The sequence below is a fragment of the Dermochelys coriacea genome, chromosome 2, assembly GCF_009764565.3.
Source record: "Dermochelys coriacea isolate rDerCor1 chromosome 2, rDerCor1.pri.v4, whole genome shotgun sequence".
NCBI lineage: Eukaryota > Metazoa > Chordata > Testudines > Dermochelyidae > Dermochelys > Dermochelys coriacea.
Genome location: NC_050069.1, coordinates 254,450,901 through 254,468,391, shown reverse-complemented (window position 1 = coordinate 254,468,391; position 17,491 = coordinate 254,450,901). Strand labels below are relative to the sequence as shown.

At 40.5% G+C, this 17,491-nt stretch overlaps 1 protein-coding gene across 6 annotated transcripts in view; it reads left to right on the top strand.

Moving 5' to 3' along the window:
- The window catches only part of DPP6 (dipeptidyl peptidase like 6), an 868,888-nt gene that overhangs the window by 328,960 nt on the left and 522,437 nt on the right, over positions 1-17,491 (top strand). The gene's annotated exons all lie outside the window — the stretch shown is intronic.

The window sequence follows — 17,491 nt, the reverse complement described above, 5'->3', positions numbered from 1 at the left end:
TTTACTTTCTTGGAAAGTGGAACAAAATAGAACTGTCTGATTGAGAGGGGAAGCTCTGAAAAAGCTGAAGTATTTTTTTTTGCCATTGATAATTAAGTATTTTGAGATTATCAAGGAATAAATAATCTGCATTACCCACACTGGTATTATACAGATTTCAAATTTACATTGTTATCCACTGCAATGGTCAAATGAACTCAATTCTAATATCATAGCATCTTAATCCTAATAGCTCTTGCATAGTTTGTGGGATTGTAATAAGATCACAGAGAAATCATACAGATCATTCGTTGGAATAAGTAGGCTTAATTTGATGCAACAAGTGAAATGGTTACATCTGTCATGTCTTCTGAACTATTTTCTTCAGTTTTGATGGAACAGATTTGGGGTATTTTTTTTATTGTGAATACATATGACATAAACAGAGATTACTTTAAGAAATCTTTGAGATAAATTATCTGTATGTATTCAGAATATGGGAACTGTTATCACTTAATGAAACTACATGAAGTGGCTTCGATACAGTTATTAAATAGCATATATATTTTCAGTGACCTGAAACTATTTTGATTTGCTTCACAATATTTATTTGGCTATTTAACATTAGCTGTGATGTGAGGGGTCTATCAATGGTGGGAAATAGATGATTTACATGATTATACAGCTATTTGTAATCAAGAGCAGAATAATATGGGATTTCCCTATTTTTAACAGTCTATCTTGCAAAGACAGTGATGTGTTTATTTAGGTATTTGTTTATAGGAAAATATGCATTACTGCTTGAGTGAAAATTACATTTTAATCACCGTACCATGTTTCAGCTGGGCAAAACAGAAACTGTTTCCTTGAAAATTAAGGCATATCCATTACACATAAGTAGACATTATATCATATTAAGTGACATGAGATAATTACTACTGTCAAAGCATAGCACTTAAACGGGCTTAGAAAGCATTTAATTTTAAGCAGGCAAGATGTCCTCCTTAAATAGACATATTTTATTTACATATAACTTTTTACAGTGTTCTGCTGCTCAACATTTCATCTTTTAGCATGGGAAAAGCCGGAAACTGTTTGAAGAGATATTCAATTGTAAGAACTTAAGCTTCCTTTATTTAGTGCACATACGGTACTTCCTACCTACCTGAAGCTCTTGTACCATTTCCATCACCCTGGTATCTGTTATTTTAAAGCTACATAGTTCAAAATTAATTTCTGGAAAGGAAAGTTTAAGTTTTCAGTTTTATTGTTTGAGGGTTTTTCCTACTTTGGACTATTCCAACTAGAAATACAGCCAAGCCTTGCAGAGAGTTATTATGACTGGAATGAGACTATAATGGATGGACATTTTACCATGAAGCATTTACAGTTATAACAGACCATAATATATTTAAGCAGGAGATTATATAGCTGTATAATATGGCACACACTCCCTTCACCCACTTAACTCTGACCCTTAATTTGCTCAGTATTGATGGCTATAGTTTTACATAATACTGATCATTAACATCCCAAACAGTTTTCAGAGTAGCAGCCGTGTTAGTCTGTATTCGCAAAAAGAAAAGGAGTACTTGTGGCACCTTAGAGACTAACAAATTTATTTGAGCATAAGCTTTCGTGAGCTACAGCTCACTTCATCGGATGCATTCCACTGAATAAATTTGTGAGTCTGTAAGGTGCCACAAGTACTCCTTTTCTTTTTATCCCTAACAGTAGCTCTCCAGAGTTCTTTCCACCCTGTGGAATACAGTAGTAAACTGAATCCAATACCAGATAAACTAAATCCTTAATTGTTTTGTGATGATGAATTCACGGGATGATTGCAGAAAGATTTAGAGAGCCTTCCCCCTAGCTGGTGTTAATAATGTAGCTACATTGAAACCAGTGTGGTTATGCTGTTTTATGCCAATTGAGAGTGTGGTCCATATTGTTAATTATCAACTCCTCTTTTAAAATGTATTAATAATAATAATTGAATGCAGGAAGTGTGTATTAAAATAAGAAAAGTTTTGCAGATAATTCTGAAGTACTATCTCAAATGAATTAAATGAAAACAATGCTTGAATATTATCAATTATATTCACATCAAAAAAGAAAATTGTGTGTTCCTGAATAAACATTTAATTTAAATCAGCAAAAGCCCGTGAAACTTTACCTTTATCTTTCCGCCGATGTCCACTGAAGTCAGTGGAAAGCCTCCCATTCTCCTCAGTTGAGTCTGGAATCAGGCTACTGGGTGCATTTTGATCTCCAAAAAGTGGATGATTTATACAACAGCCGGATTTTCAAAAGTGCTCTGCACTCAGTCACTCTCACTGAGGACAATAGGAGTGGCTGGATGCTGAGGACTTAAAAAATCTGGCCATACCTGTGCTGCAAAACCAAGGCACAACTAGACTAATTGAGGACAGAGGGACAATTTTACTGCTGCTAGAAATCTGAAGAAACATTTAATCAAGGCTACATTTGTCCCAAAGTTGGAAGTGGGAAGAAAACCTACTGTGTTTGATTCTGAGTGTGTTTGCTTTAAAAAAAATCTGTTTGTAGTAATTAAAAAGATTGAAGATTAAAATTAATTTACATGTGGGGGTGTCTTGAGGATCCATTAGTAACATTTTTTAATGTGAGAGAAGTGTTTAGTTAACATTTATTCCATGCTTTGATACACAGTGCTAAATATTTAATTATAAACAAGAAAAGGAATTCATGGAATCCTATGAAAATTGATATGAAAGGATATAACAGCTTCTTTAAGGCCACTGCAGGCTTTTCTGTTAGCCTTTAATTAGAAAATGTTTAAAGCACTCATTATTTACTCAATAGAATACTCCACTGTGAACATACACATAAGCATTTAAGCGCTATTTTTAAATTGATTTTGACCCAATAGAACATAACAGCTATAAAAAAAGCTATTTTGTGCCAAGTTTTTTAAGGGGATGTGTACAGAGTAAATATGCATTATAACTCCCCCTGCCCAACCCCCCCAAATCCCAACCCTATAATTTATTTAGAAAAATACTAGTGGTGCTGGGTTGAGGCCTTAGCCACTCTTCAACATCTAGCTCAAGGAACCATCAAAGTTTCCATCAGAAACCTGTATTTTTCCAGCTTTATAATTTGTTCATACATCTGTTTTAAGTTGAAAATTGATATAAAAAGCATCAGCCCTGAAGCAATTTCTCTGTTTCTTTTTCTCTCCACCTTCAAAAAACAGCCCATGATAAACCTTGGATTAGCTCAGGGGTGGGCAAACTTTGTGGCCCACGGGCCACATCAGGGTGTGAAACTGTATGGAAGGCCAGGTAGGGAAGGCTGTCCTCCGCGCCCTATCCACCCCCACCCACTGACTGCCCCCCTCAGAACCTCTGAAGCATCCAATCCCCCCCCAGCTCCTTGTCACCTGACCGCCTCCCTCCTGGCACCCCCCACCCCTAACTGCCCCCCTGGCACCCCACCCCCTATCCAACCCCCCCACTCCCTGTCTCCTGACTGCCCCCCAGAACCCCCTACCCAACCCCCTTTGCTGCCGTGTGTGCTGCCGCTGCTGCCCCCTTACCATGCCGTTCAAAGCAGCAGGAGCTCGCAGCCCCGCTGCCTGGACGGAGCCAGCCGTGCTGTCCGTGTGGCGGCATAACTGCGGGAAAGGGGGGACAGTGGGGGAGGGTCTGGGGACTAGCCTCTCCGGCCAGGTGCTCAAGGGCTGGGCAGGATGGTCCCACAGGCCAGATGTAGCCCACAGGCCGTAGTTTGCCCTCTGGGTTATCTGCTTTTCAGTAATATGTACAGAGAAAAAAAGTGATGACCCTGTTGTTCCTAAATCCTCAAAACCCCTCTTATTGAAACCTTTTAAAAAATTCGGTGACACTTTTAAAAATACATCCCAATCCTTCACCCCCTCAATCCAAAAAAGATTAAGAATTTCAGCTCACTATAGGCCCAATCCTGTTTTCCTGATTTAGTGAAAACATTGTGACTACAGTGAGAGAGACAAGGTGGGTGAGGTAACATCTTTTATTGGACCAACTGCTGTTGGTGAAAGAGACAAGCTTTCAAGCTACGCAGCACCCTTCTTTAAGTGACTACAATGGGAGTTTTAACTGACTGTCTTTCTGTTTGAGGGATGTTGCCCTCTACTGTCTCTCTCAGAGACTAAAGGAGTTGCTCCTGATTAGTTACTAAAGGAGACCTCCCTTAGATCATGTAGCAAAGTCCTGTGGTTTTTGTGCTGAAGGAGCAGGATCCTAATACATGTTCTACTGAGGGCATATCTACAAGGAACACTCCAGAAAGTTAAGGTGAATCAACCAAAGAGCTGAAGTGAATTAAACCCCAGTGTGGAATCTCTTGCTCAGTGTTTTGCTTCTTTGAAACTTTATCCTCAGTTACACTGAATTAAAGCCACTTTACTACTGAGTGAAAGCATCCAGGGGAGTGAGAAGAGAGTTCACACAGCTTAATTTATCCACCTTGACTTCATACCTTTAGTAGATTCACCTTAGCTTTCCTAGGTGCCCCAGGTAGCCAAGAGTGTGCTGTGTCCATTTGTTTGTAGCACATAAAATAATTAGCAATAGGTTGCAGCTGCAACTCTACTAAGAATTCTATTGCATCCATGCAGTGTTCAGGGTCTGCCTTTTCCACAATAGCATGACTTCTGCATGAGCCATAACCTGCCCTGTCCAAAGGAGATGTGAGTACATAGGATAAGCTAATGGTGCAAGACTTACAATTGGACATACAATGGTTTTGAAGGGAGCATATTGCATAGAGCATCTGCTCCTTCGTTCCTCTTCCTCCTTTCCCAGTGGTGATTGCTAAGGCGGGTGCTCACGGGACTAAGGTTCACCAGTTAAGTAGCCTCTCCTTAATTAAGGAGGTGCCTTTCTTTTTTGTCATCTGTCAAGCAGCACCATGGAGAAAGCAACAATGGGTTGGAGAGAGTAGGAGATGAAAGGAGGGCCTGGAGGGTTCTGACTCTTCATGCAGCACCATAAAGGGCAGGCTGGGAGGGGCCAGCAGCCCCCAGGAGACCTCCTCCATTGGCTGCGTGCAGCAGTGCGGAGATCGCACAGGTCGCCCTGCAGTCTTCTTCGGGGCATAATTAGAGCAGCCTCCCCGGAGCATTATGCAGGCACCGAACCCTGCCAAGCCTCAGGAGTGCACCAGGGAATGAGACTGCTGAGCCTGGGCAGAGGGAGCGAGGAGGCAGCCGGTAGGGGCTAGTGGTCAGGGTGGGAAAAGGCTCTTCCTGCCCAGGGAAAGGAATGAGGGTGGATGTGTGACCTGGCTGGGGAGATGGGCAAAATAGAGGGAAGAGCAGTGGGAGCAGAGCAGGGAAACTATTGGGGGTGGTATCAGAATTCCTTTATTGGTGAGGAGCAAAGGGAAGACCCCCTCCCCAGGCTGATTGGTGTTGGTTGATTGATTGTATCTGGGAGATTGGAAATGTTCATGGAGGGGCAGAAATGTATTGAGGGGGGTGGGGCAGTATCCAAATCCCTTCTCCACTGGCCAACTCTTAATTTGGGCATTAGTCCCCACTTCTTGAAATCCCACATGTGGTGCATATACAGTGCAGATCAGGATTTGAGAGCCCCAGTGATATGAAGCAGCACATCCTGAATTCAGTTAATCTGGGATTTAGCAAGCCAGAGAGAGATACAGGGCATGTCTGTGTGTCCAGGAGCCTCTACATTGTTTGGGGGAGTATAGGCCTGGGTCAGGACTACGGGTTGAGGCTCTATATATACACCCTTAATATCACATGTTTTAAAAGTAAACAGATAATCGTATTTTTACCTGCCAATACATGAGAGTCAGGGGCCTGTCTTTCTCCCCTTCAAACAGCCCATATTTTCAGGCTACGCAAAGGAACCAGAATTCTGCCCCATTAAAATGATGCCACAGTGTTTGTTCAAATCCACTTGGAAAGTGTTCAGAAGAGTGAACCAGTAAAACTGTTAAATATAAAACAATTTTAAAAATGGCAAATAGGTTGATTATTTCTTTCCTTTTATGATGGTGAAAATGTCAAATTATTTATCTGAGGGAGACCAGTTGGCACCACTACTTGAATGCAATGCAATTTGCTGCAGAGACTGACTGAAAATAAAACATGCTTTGCTGTAAAACAATAATGCAAAATGTTTTTAATTGCTTTGGCTGGTAATTAGTTCTAGGTAAGAAATTAGATGCTTTTAAAGAACATTAGTGTTACATTTCATAAATGTTCAGCTGGGTCATTTCCTACATGTTATGAAAATACTGGAACATGCCTTAAATAAGCTAGTTCAGTAATAGTTTCAGATGCTGTTGTACATTGCATATTCCAGATCCTTCGTAATGTAACTATTACATTTCATACTTTAACATCTGGTTTTTAGGGCCAGATTGTGAACTCCTTTTCTCACATGTGTGAGCAGTGGACTTTTCATGTGAGTAACTGCTCACCATTGTGAGTAAAGAGTTCATAATCTGTCCTCAAAGTTCAGTAAAGATATTCAGTGTAAAATAAATTGAGCAAACTTCTTCAAGAATTAGTGAGTCTTGTAAGAATTAGTGAACTCTGATCGGGGTGGAATAACTTAAATCACTTGATTTTTTAAAAATCAGTAATTTAAATTAGACTTTGAAAATATATCCTTCAGTGTTAGCTAGCAGTGAAAAGCTATTTACATTTTCAATACAATGCAAACGTATTGTGAATTTTTTTGTGCACATGAGCCAAATTTTTTGGAAAATAAGAGCCTAAAGTTAGGCTCCTAAGGGCGATATTTTCAAAAGCACCCAAATAACTTTGGAGGACATGTTGGGTGAGGCAATATATTTTATTATTTTATTTATTATTTACAGATGTTGATTCAATAACAAAAATATTACCTTACCCACCTTGTCTCTCTTAGGAGCACAAATCCTATAGACTTTGAATTGCAAAGCAACCGCTGATGGGAGAGTGTAGCCTTGTCAAAGCATTTCAGCTTTCTTAACTTGTGGAAGTCCAGTATATCAGAAGATGAGGCTGGTTGCAAATACAGCAGGGACTACTTGATTATCAAATTTGTGTTTGAGTTTTTGTTCCCAGCAGAAGGATGTTAATAAGATCCTGGACTTGTCTCCTTTAGCGTAGGGTGAGCATTTCAAGTGTGACATCTTGTATTAGAAATAATCTCTATGTAAAACTGAAACTCTACTAAATAGGAAACTAACAAATGAAACAAATACAAAACAGCCACATAGCAATTTAACATTACTAAATGGAAGAAAGTAAATCATTAGCAACATGTAAATAAAAATTATGGTTTAAATATTAAAGTTTTTTTTTGTAAATCATGACTCTTATCCACTCTGATTCTCATTGTGACAGAAGATACTAAATGAGCTGTAGCTCACGAAAGCTTATGCTCTAATAAATTTGTTAGTCTCTAAGGTGCCACAAGTACTCCTTTTCTTTTTACGGATACAGAGTAACATAGCTGCTACTCTGAAACCTGTCAAGATACTAAAAGTCACTCATAACTCATCCATTTTTAATTCTTTATTGCTGATGCAGTACTAATGTGTGTTTATAACCATCATTGTTAGCAGTGAAAGCACACTGTATAAAAATAATGTTGGCATTTCTATTTAGCATTCTGATTATGAATGAAAAGATGCTGGGTTTCTGAGGTGAAATCTTGACCCCACTGAAGTCTATGGCAGAGCTCCCATTGACCTCAATAGGATCAGAATTTCACTTCTAATTTTTCCAGTAAGTGCACCCAGTTGAAAAAGTGCTGTACCTGAGCTTGGATGCATTGGTTGCACAATCAGGCAGTTCGAAAAAAAATATTCGTATTCAAATGAGAATCAACATGTTCCTCAATGGTTTAATTTATTTTTAATTGACAGCATTGGAAGCTCAAATGCTGCAGTTAGCCACACAACAGGAACAAGTGAGCAGCTGCATTTGGAACTCCTTTGCTCTGCATCATCACCCCGCAGTTGGAGGGACCATTTTCGAGCACAGCACAATCTCCCTGGCCTCTCTACTGAGACTGTCAGCATGGGATATATTGTTTTTTGTGATTTGGGCTTCTTTCCATAAGGCACTGCAGGGAGAGAGGCCACTAGTCCATTTCATGTAGGCCTCTGGTTAATTTCAAATGGGGCACTAGATAGCCATGATGATCTTCCAGTGGCTAGCATCCTGGTTTAGAACTACAGCTGTGTCTCTCCCCCCCCTTTTTTTTTGATAAATAACAAGCAAAACAGGAAACAGACCAAAGTCTTTATAAAACTTCCCTTCTTAAATGTACCGTTTAATTTTGAGACATTTGTGAAGAGCCTATTGTTGGATGGTGAGATTGTAGTTGTTGAATTAATTGGCAAACAGCTGGACTTAATTTATTTGCATTCAGCAATAATATTTTTACCTGGGATCTTTCTCTTTTTTGTGCTGATGTGACAGCATTAAGTTATAATGCTCTGGTGATATTATTGTGGCAAATAACTTTCTTCCTTTCTGGCTGGATGCAATATTTCCGGTGTAACAGAAATGAGTGCCTGTTACTTGTTTAAATGGTTATTTATCTGCAGTTTGGTAGCACCTGGAGGGCCCTACTGTGTCTGGTATCTCATCTAGGTTGGTACCGCACAAATGGTCTGCAGGACAGGGATTGCCTCATTTTAGGTTTACAATATAAACAGACAATAAGTGAGAAGGGAATCTGAGGCACACACCGCATAATTCACTTGCCCCAAGTCACATGGCAAGCCAATGGCTGAATGACAAATAGAACCTAGGTCTCTTGACTCTCATTCAAGGCTCTTCCCATAAGAACACACTGCCTCTCAATTGAACAGTTAGGGAGTTCTACGAAATGCATTCTATTATAGCTCATGTGCCAGAGCAACCGTGAATGGTGGGGGTGACGAAGACCGCAGCCTGAACTGGGGGTGAGGAAAACCATAGCCTGAGCTGGGACACTGATAGGTCCTAGTGGATCAGTGAAGGAACAGACATAAAGATGCTAAGGGAAGCATACTTCAGAGCAGAAGCCAATATGCTACTTCTAAAGGCATAGCCTGTGCTTTCCCCACCTCTATCCTGCAGCAACAAAAAGGTGCACAGGGAATGGGAGGCAAAAACATCACTTACTGGCTGGTGCACCCTCTCTGGGGCTTAAAGCATTGCAGTGAGTGTTGCTTGGCCAGTCTCAATCACTTGCATTTTTGGAGTGGTGGTCATGTAGCTATCTATCCACATATCTATTCAGGGGACACCATCATAGGGCCTAATCACATCAGCCACACTATCAGAGGCTTGTTCACCTGCGCATCTACCAATGTGATATATGCCATCATGTGCCAGCAATGCCCCTCTGCCATGTACATTGGTCAAACTGGACAGTCTCTACGTAAAAGAATAAATGGACACAAATCAGACGTCAAGAATTATATCATTCAAAAATCAGTTAGAGAACACTTCAATCTCTCCGGTCACACGATTACAGACCTGAGAGTGGCTATCCTTCAACAAAAAACTTCAAAAACAGACTCCAACAAGAGACTGCTGAATTGGAATTAATTTGCAAACTGGATACAATTAACTTAGGCTTGAATAGAGACTGGGAGTGGATGGGTCATTACATAAAGTAAAACTATTTCCCCATGTTATTTCTCCCTCCACCCCACTCTCTACTGTTCCTCAGATGTTCTTGTTAACTGCTGGAAATGGCCCACCTTGATTATCACCACAAAAGGTTTTCCTCCTTTCCCCCCCCTCCTTCCTGCTGGTAATAGCTCATCTTAAGTGATCACTCTCCTTTCAGTGTGTATGATAAAACCCATTGTTTCATGTTCTCTGTGTTTGTATATAACTCTCCCCACTGTATTTTCCACTGAATGCATCAGATGAAGTGAGCTGTAGCTCACGAAAGCTTATGCTCAAATAAATTTGTTAGTCTCTAAGGTGCCACAAGTACTCCTTTTCTACTTTACAACCTCCCTTGGAAGCCTTTTCCAAAACTTAAAATACTCCTGTAGTTAGAAAGGTTTTTTTTCCCTAATTTATAACCTAAATCTCTCTTGCTGTAGCTTCAACCCATTATTTCTTGTTCTACCCTCAGTGGATACAGAGAACAATTGATCACTGTCCTCTTTATAACAGTCCTTAACATAGATGAAGACTGTTTTCAGGTCCCACATCATTCCCTCCTCAGTCTTCTTTTTCTCAAGACCAAACATCCCCAGTCTTTTAAAATCTTTTTTCATAGATCAGGCTTTCTAAACCTCTTATCACCTTTGTTGCACTCCTCTGGATGCTCTTCTGTTTGTCCACATCTTTCCTAAAATGTGGGTACCCGGAATTGGACACAGTACTCCAACTGAGACCTCACCAGTGCTGTGTAGAGTGGGACAAATTACCTTGTGTCTTACATATAATGCTCCTGTTAATACATCCCAGAATGATATTAACCTTTTTTGCAGCTGGATCACATTTTTGACTCAGATTCAATATGTGATCTGCTATAACACTCTGATGCTTTTCAGAAGTACTACAGCTTAGCCAGTTCTTTCCCAGTTTATAGTTGTGCATTTGATTTTTTCCTTCCCAAAGCGAAGTACCAGACTTTGCACTTATCGTTATTGAATTTGATCTTGTTAAATTCAGACCAATTATCCAATTGGTTAGGGTCACTTTGAATTCCATTATCCAAGTCATTAATGAAAATATTAAATAGTACTCCTCACAGGCCTGATCTCTGTAGGACCCAACTAAATATTCCCTCCCAGTTGAGAGCAAACCTCTGATGATTACACTTTAAGTATGGTCTTTCAACAAGTTGAGCACCCATTTATAGTAATTTCATCTAGATCACATTACCCTTGTTTGCTTATGAGAATGTCATAGAGTCCCACATGTGGGACTGTGTCAGAAGCCTTACTAAAATCACAGTATATCATGTCTACTGCTCCCCCATCCACTAGGCTGGTAACCTTGTCAAAGAAGGAAATTAGGTTGATTTGGCATGATTTGTTCTTGACAAATCTATGGTGGCTATTCCTTATAACACTATTTTCTCTAAGTGCTCACAAATTGATTGTTTAATGATTTTTTCCAGTATCTTTCCAGGTATCAAAGTTAAGCTCAGTGGTCTATAATTCCCCGGGTCCTCTTTGTTCCCAATTTTAAAGATATGTACTATGTTTCCCTTCTCCAGTCCTCTGGGACCTCACCCGTGTCCTGTGAATTCTTGATAATAATTGCTAATGGGTCTGAGATTATTTCAGCTAGTTCCTTAAGTACCGTAGGATGAATTTTATCAGGCCCTGCCAACTTGAATACATCCAATGTATATATTTTGGCTTGTGTTCCTTCCCCCTTGTAAATTTTGTTGAGTTTGTGGTCATCATTAACCTTTTTGGTGAATACTGAAGTAAAATAGGCATTAAACACCTTGGTCTTCTTGATGTCATCAGTTATTAGCTCTCCTTCCCCGCTAAGAAGAGGACCTACATATTCCTTTGTCTTTCTCTTGCTCCTAATGTATTTAAAATACCTCTTCTTGTTTCATTTTATATCCCTTGCTAGGTGTAACTCATTTGGTGTCTTAGCCTTTCAGATTTTGTCCCTTCATGCTTGTGCCGTTGTTTTGTACTCATCCTTAGCAATTTGTTCATATTTCCAGTTTTTGTAGTATTACTTTTTTGATTTTCAGGTCATTATCGAGCTCCTGGTGGGGTCATATTGGCCTCTTTCTATTCTTCTTATCTTTCCTTCGCAACAGGGTAGTTTGCAGCTTTGCCTTTAATATAGTTTAATTGAGAAACTGCCAGCTCTTCTGAACTCCTTTTCCCTTAGATTTTCTTCCCATGTTTATTTACTTATAAATTATCTGATTTTGTTAGTCTGCTTTTTGGAAGTCCATTGTCCCTATTCTCCTGCCATCTCTCCTTCTTTTCATTGGAATAATTGAAATCTGTCATTTCATGGTTACTTTCACCAAATTCCTTTCTACCTTCAGATTTGCTACATATTCCTCCATGTTGGTCAGAATCTTGTCTAAAATGGCTGTCCCCTGGTTACTTCCTCCATTTTGTAAAACAAGAAGTTGTCCCCAATACATTTGAAAAACTTCTTGGAAATGTTGTGTTTTGCTGCATTACTTTTCCAACAAATGTTTGCATAGTTAAAGTCCCCCATTACTACCAGGTCTTGTGTTTTGGATATTTTTGTTGTTTGTTCTAGAAATGCCTCATTCACCTCCTCCCCTACCAGGTTGTCACCCCTATTTCCCCCCCTTTTATCTTCACCCAGAGACTTTCAACTGTTTTGCCTCTCACCTCCTTCTGGACCTGAGAACAAGTGTGTATATTCTTGATGTATAATGCAACAGTTCCTCCCTTTTTATCTTGCCTGGCCTTCCTGAGCAAGTTGTACCCCTCTATACCAGTAGTCCAGTCATAAGACTTATCCCACCAAGTAATTCTCTGATGCCAATTAAGTCATAATTTAGCTTACGTACTAATACTTCCAGTTCTTCCTATTTATTCCCCGTACTCCTCACATTTGTGTCTAGATAGCTAAGATATTGAGAAGATTCCCTCTTGATTTCCCTCTTGTTGCTTCTATGAACACATTGTAAATTTCCATGTTGTTCTCTTCCCTCACTTCCCCCCTCCCCTCGCCTTTTTTTATTGTTACTTGTTGGCTTTTTGTCATCTGCCCCTTTTGAACCTAGTTTAAAGTCCTCCTCATTGGCGAGTCAATGCATGAAGATGTTATTCCCCTTCTTTGTCAGGTGGATCCCAACTCTTCCCAGCAGACCTTCTTCCCAGAACAGCATCCCATGTTTGAGGAAGCCAAAGCCCTATGAAAGAAGCAGTGACCTTTCCCATGTTCACGACCATCTTCAACCAGCTTGGAAAGTGGCTCTTATACCCTATCAATCGTTTCATGCCAAAATATCCATCTATTGTGATTGTTACTGTTCAGTTAATGTATCAGCACAGCTGAGCTGTGCTAAGAGTACCAGAATGGCATCCCATCAGAAATAAATGGGACCACAGAGTTACAGGGATTGATAGTAGGTTACAGAGCTTCTCCCTAGGATGGTATTCAAATCTGGATGATGGCCCTGATTCTCTGTTTTATTGCAAGCCTTTTACAGGGGTTAAGCCTTTTCAAAGAGGCCACAAAATTGGCTTAGCTAGTGAGAAACCAGTTATCCCACTTCCTCATGGAAACTTTGTACTAGGGTAAGTTTTTCAACCAGCTGTATCAGGGAAACATGAATGGGACAACACAGAAGATTCACTGTGGCAGCTGCCCATAGAATCATAGAAAATTAGGCTTGGAAGAGACCTCAGTCTCATCTAATCCAATCCCCTGCTCAAAGCAGGACCAACACGAACTAAATCATCCCAGCCAGGGGTTTGTCAAGCCAAGCCTTAAAAACCTCTAAAGATGGAGATTTCACCACCTCCCTAGGTAACCCATTCCAGTGCATCACCACCCTCCTAGTGAAATAGTGTTTCCTAATATCCAACCTAGACCTCCCCCACTGCAACTTGAGACCATTACTTCTTTTTCTGTCATCTGCCACCACCTAGAACAGCCTAGCTCCATCCTCTTTGGAACCCCCCTTCAGGTAGTTGAAGGATGCTGTCAAATCCCCCCTCACTCTTATCTTCTGCAGACTAAATAACCCCAATTCCTTCAGCATCTCCTTGTAAGTCATGTGCCCCAGCCCCCTAATCATTTTCATTGACACTCTCTGATTTGTCCACATTCCTTCTGTAGTGGGGGGCCCAAAACTGGATGCAATACTCCAGGTGTGGCCTCACCAGTGCCAAATAGAGGGGAATAATCACATCCCTCGATCTGCTGGCAATGCTCCTACTAATACAGCCCAATATGCCATTGGCCTTCTTGGCAACAAGGGCACACTGCTAACTCATATCCAGCTTCTCGTCCACTGTAATCCCCGTGTCCTTTTCTGCAGAACTGCTGCTTAGCTAGTCGGTCTTCAGCCTGTAGTGGTGCATGGGATTATTACTTCCTAAGTGCAGGACTCTGCACTTGTCCTTGTTGAAACTCATCAGATTTCTTTTGGCCCAATCCTTCAATTTGTCTAGGTCGCTCTGGCCCCTATCCCTACCCTCCAGCATAGCTACCTCTCCCCCCAGCTTAGTGTCATCTGCGAACTTGTTGTGGGTGCAATTCATCCCATCATCCAGATAATTAATAAAGATATTGAACAAAACTGGCCCCAGGACCAACCCTTGGGGCACTCCACTTGATACTGGCTGCAAACTAGACATCGAGCCGTTGATCACTACCTGTTGAACCCTGCAATCTAGCCAGCTTTCTATCCACCTTATAGTCCATTTATCCAATCCATACTTCTTTAACTTGCTGGCAAGAATACTGTAGGAGACCTTATCAAAAGCTTTGCTAAAGTCAAGATATTTCACATCCACCACTTTCCCCATATCCACAGAGCCAGTTATCTCATCATGGAAGGCAATCAGGTTGGTCAAGCATGACTTGCTCTTGATGAATCCATGTTGACTGTTCCTGATCTTGCTCTTCTCCAAGTGCTTCAAAATGGATTCCTTGAGGACCTGCTCCATGCTCTCTATCAGTTCAGTGGCACTTTTTTGAGCAAGAAAAATTCCAAATAATGACTCTAATTAAATGGGATATTAATACCTATAACATCTACTATAGAGTCAGATTGCAGCTGGCTCCAAGTGTGTGGGTACCCAGTGGGGAGGACACAAAAAGCATTTGGATCCCTGGCACAGGTATAGATAGCTGTAGTCCCTGTGCTTTCCTGTGTGCAGAGATTGGTACTTGCTAGTGTCCCCCGAGCCACATTGACTCCAACATAGGGCTCTGACTGACAGCCTCAACATATTAGAAGAGATACTTAGATTATAAAAAGAACAGGAGTACTTGTGGCACCTTAGAGACTAACAAATTTATTAGAGCATAAGCTTTCGTGGGCTACAGCCCACTTCATCGGATGCATAGAATGGAACGTATAGTAAGAAGATATACACATACAGAGAAGGTGGAAGTTGCCATACAAACTGTAAGAGGCTAATTAATTAAGATGAGCTCTTATAGCCCTATTATAGCTCATCTTAATTAATTAGCCTCTTACAGTTTGTATGGCAAGTTCCACCTTCTCTGTATGTATGTGTGTATATATATATATATATATCTTCTTACTATATGTTCCATTCTATTCATCCGATGAAGTGGGCTGTAGCCCACGAAAGCTTATGCTCTAATAAATTTGTTAGTCTCTAAGTTGCCACAAGTACTCCTGTTCTTTTTGTGGATACAGACTAATACAGTTGCTACTCTGAAACCTTAGATTATAAACTCACTGGGGCAGGGAACGTCTCTTCATGTTTGTACAGTGCCCTGCACAATGTGACTGGGACCTTCAGGTGCTACTGCAATGCAAATAATAAACAGCAGTAATAAGATAGAGATTTTCAAAAGTGTCCAAATTCCTGAAGGATTCAGCAGCACAAAGTCGATGAGACTTGTCTTTCTGCATCCCTCAAGTGCTTTTGAAAACTTCCTTCAGTAGATTGGGCTCAAAACGGGTATGTGGGTGAAATTCTATCACTGGTGTTATACAGGAGGTTAGAGTAAATGATCTAATAGTCCCTTAGTTTTATATATGTACCTAGATAGGTAAATAGGATGTTCAAGTCCCCAGCATCCTGGGTCCCTATCACTGTAGCATTGAAGTACTTTTTATAGTCTGATAGTGAATACACCATATTTCAGTGTTAACTCTGTAAAAGTTTCATATTAATTAAGGGAGACTTCAGAACTTGATTCCCTAAAAGAGAAGATAAGCGAAGCCATTCTGCAGCTATGTTGTGTATCTCTTTGCACATGATGCTTCAAAGAGGTGCTGCTAAGAAATGTGACACAGAGAATTCCTGCTCTCAATTTCAGTCGTATTTCCTGTCAGCTCTGCCAGTATCACTTGCTTGCACAGAAAATGTGGTGTTAATGTTGAACATTATTAGGAATTAATTTAGTTATTTTTACAACAAAATAAAATGCAGCTGAGATTTTTTGTATAGGGCACTTGAATGTCTCCCCACAATCACTGAACGTATGGTAACTCGTAAATTCTTTATAATTTAAATTCTTCTTTGACAGCTTTTTGCCCTTTAAATATGATCTAGATTTTGTTGTGTTTAAGTTTTCTAATTAGCTCCCTTTTCTTAGATATTGCACAGCCTGGTATGTGAAATAGTCATTGAAGTTAGGGATGGAAGAGAACTGTTAGATAATCCTGTCCAGCTGCGTATTAGTGCAGGGTTGCTTTCTAATGTGCATTTCTAGTCTTGTGCAATCTGGTTTTAAATGTTGCAACCTATGGCTGTGATCTTGCAAAGACTTAAGCACATGCTGAACCTGATGCACTGTAATTTCATTTCAGTGGAGCTATTCACAGTGCATAAAATAAGTAGATGTGTAAATCTTTATAGGATCAAGTCCTATGTAGCTTACTCTCACTGCCCTGCTTCTCACAGTTGCAGTTTTCCTTATGAGTTTCATCCCTTTATACCTTGTAAATATAGAAACATTAATAATATTCATATAATAAATACCTGCTCTCCAATCTGGCTTTATCTTGTGTGTCATAGCCAAGTAGCTGAGCTTGGCCGATGTGGGTTCTGTGAGAGGAGACATCTGTGACTGGTGCTACAACTCTGGGGCTCTCTCCTACTCTCCCTGCCCTATTAGGATTTGCATAATGGTGAACCTGCCTTGTCTCACACAATGCTCAGTTGCTGAAGGATGTGCAAGAAACCTCTGCAGAGCCTGAGCTTCAAATCCTCCTCCCCCAACCCAGTGCTGCAGAACTGCATAGATTGCACTGCATTCAGGGCCCTTTTGTGCTGCAGTGTGGAGACGGGATTAACCCATTGGTGTCTACGCCCTTCAAATATTTGTAGACTATTACCATTTCCCTCCGTTGGCCTTCTCTTACCCAAGCTCCTGTCTGGATATTTAGCTCTTTTAATCTGTCATTGTAAATCAATACCTCCAGCCCTGGATTGCTTTTGTTGATCTTTTGTGATCTCCCACCAGCATGCCAGTCTTGAAACATGGTGTCCAGAACTGAATGCAATACTCCAGGAATGAATTCCTGGCCCCATTGAAGTGAATGGCAAAATTCTCATTGATTTCAGTGGGCCAAGGATTTCATGTTTCACATGTTAACGCCAGCACCACATAGAAGACAATTGCCTCTCTGCTTCATGACATAATTCCTCTAAGTGGCTAGTTCAGATTTCCATTGGCCTTTCTTTGTGCTGTATCATATTACAGATTGTTGTTTACCTTATTCTCTGCTATGAACTCCTAGGTCTCCTTCACTGCTATTGTTTCCTGGATCTCTCCTTCCTATCATGTGTAGAGCAACAAAAGTGATAGGTCAGGGAGTTGGAGTGATAAGTGTAT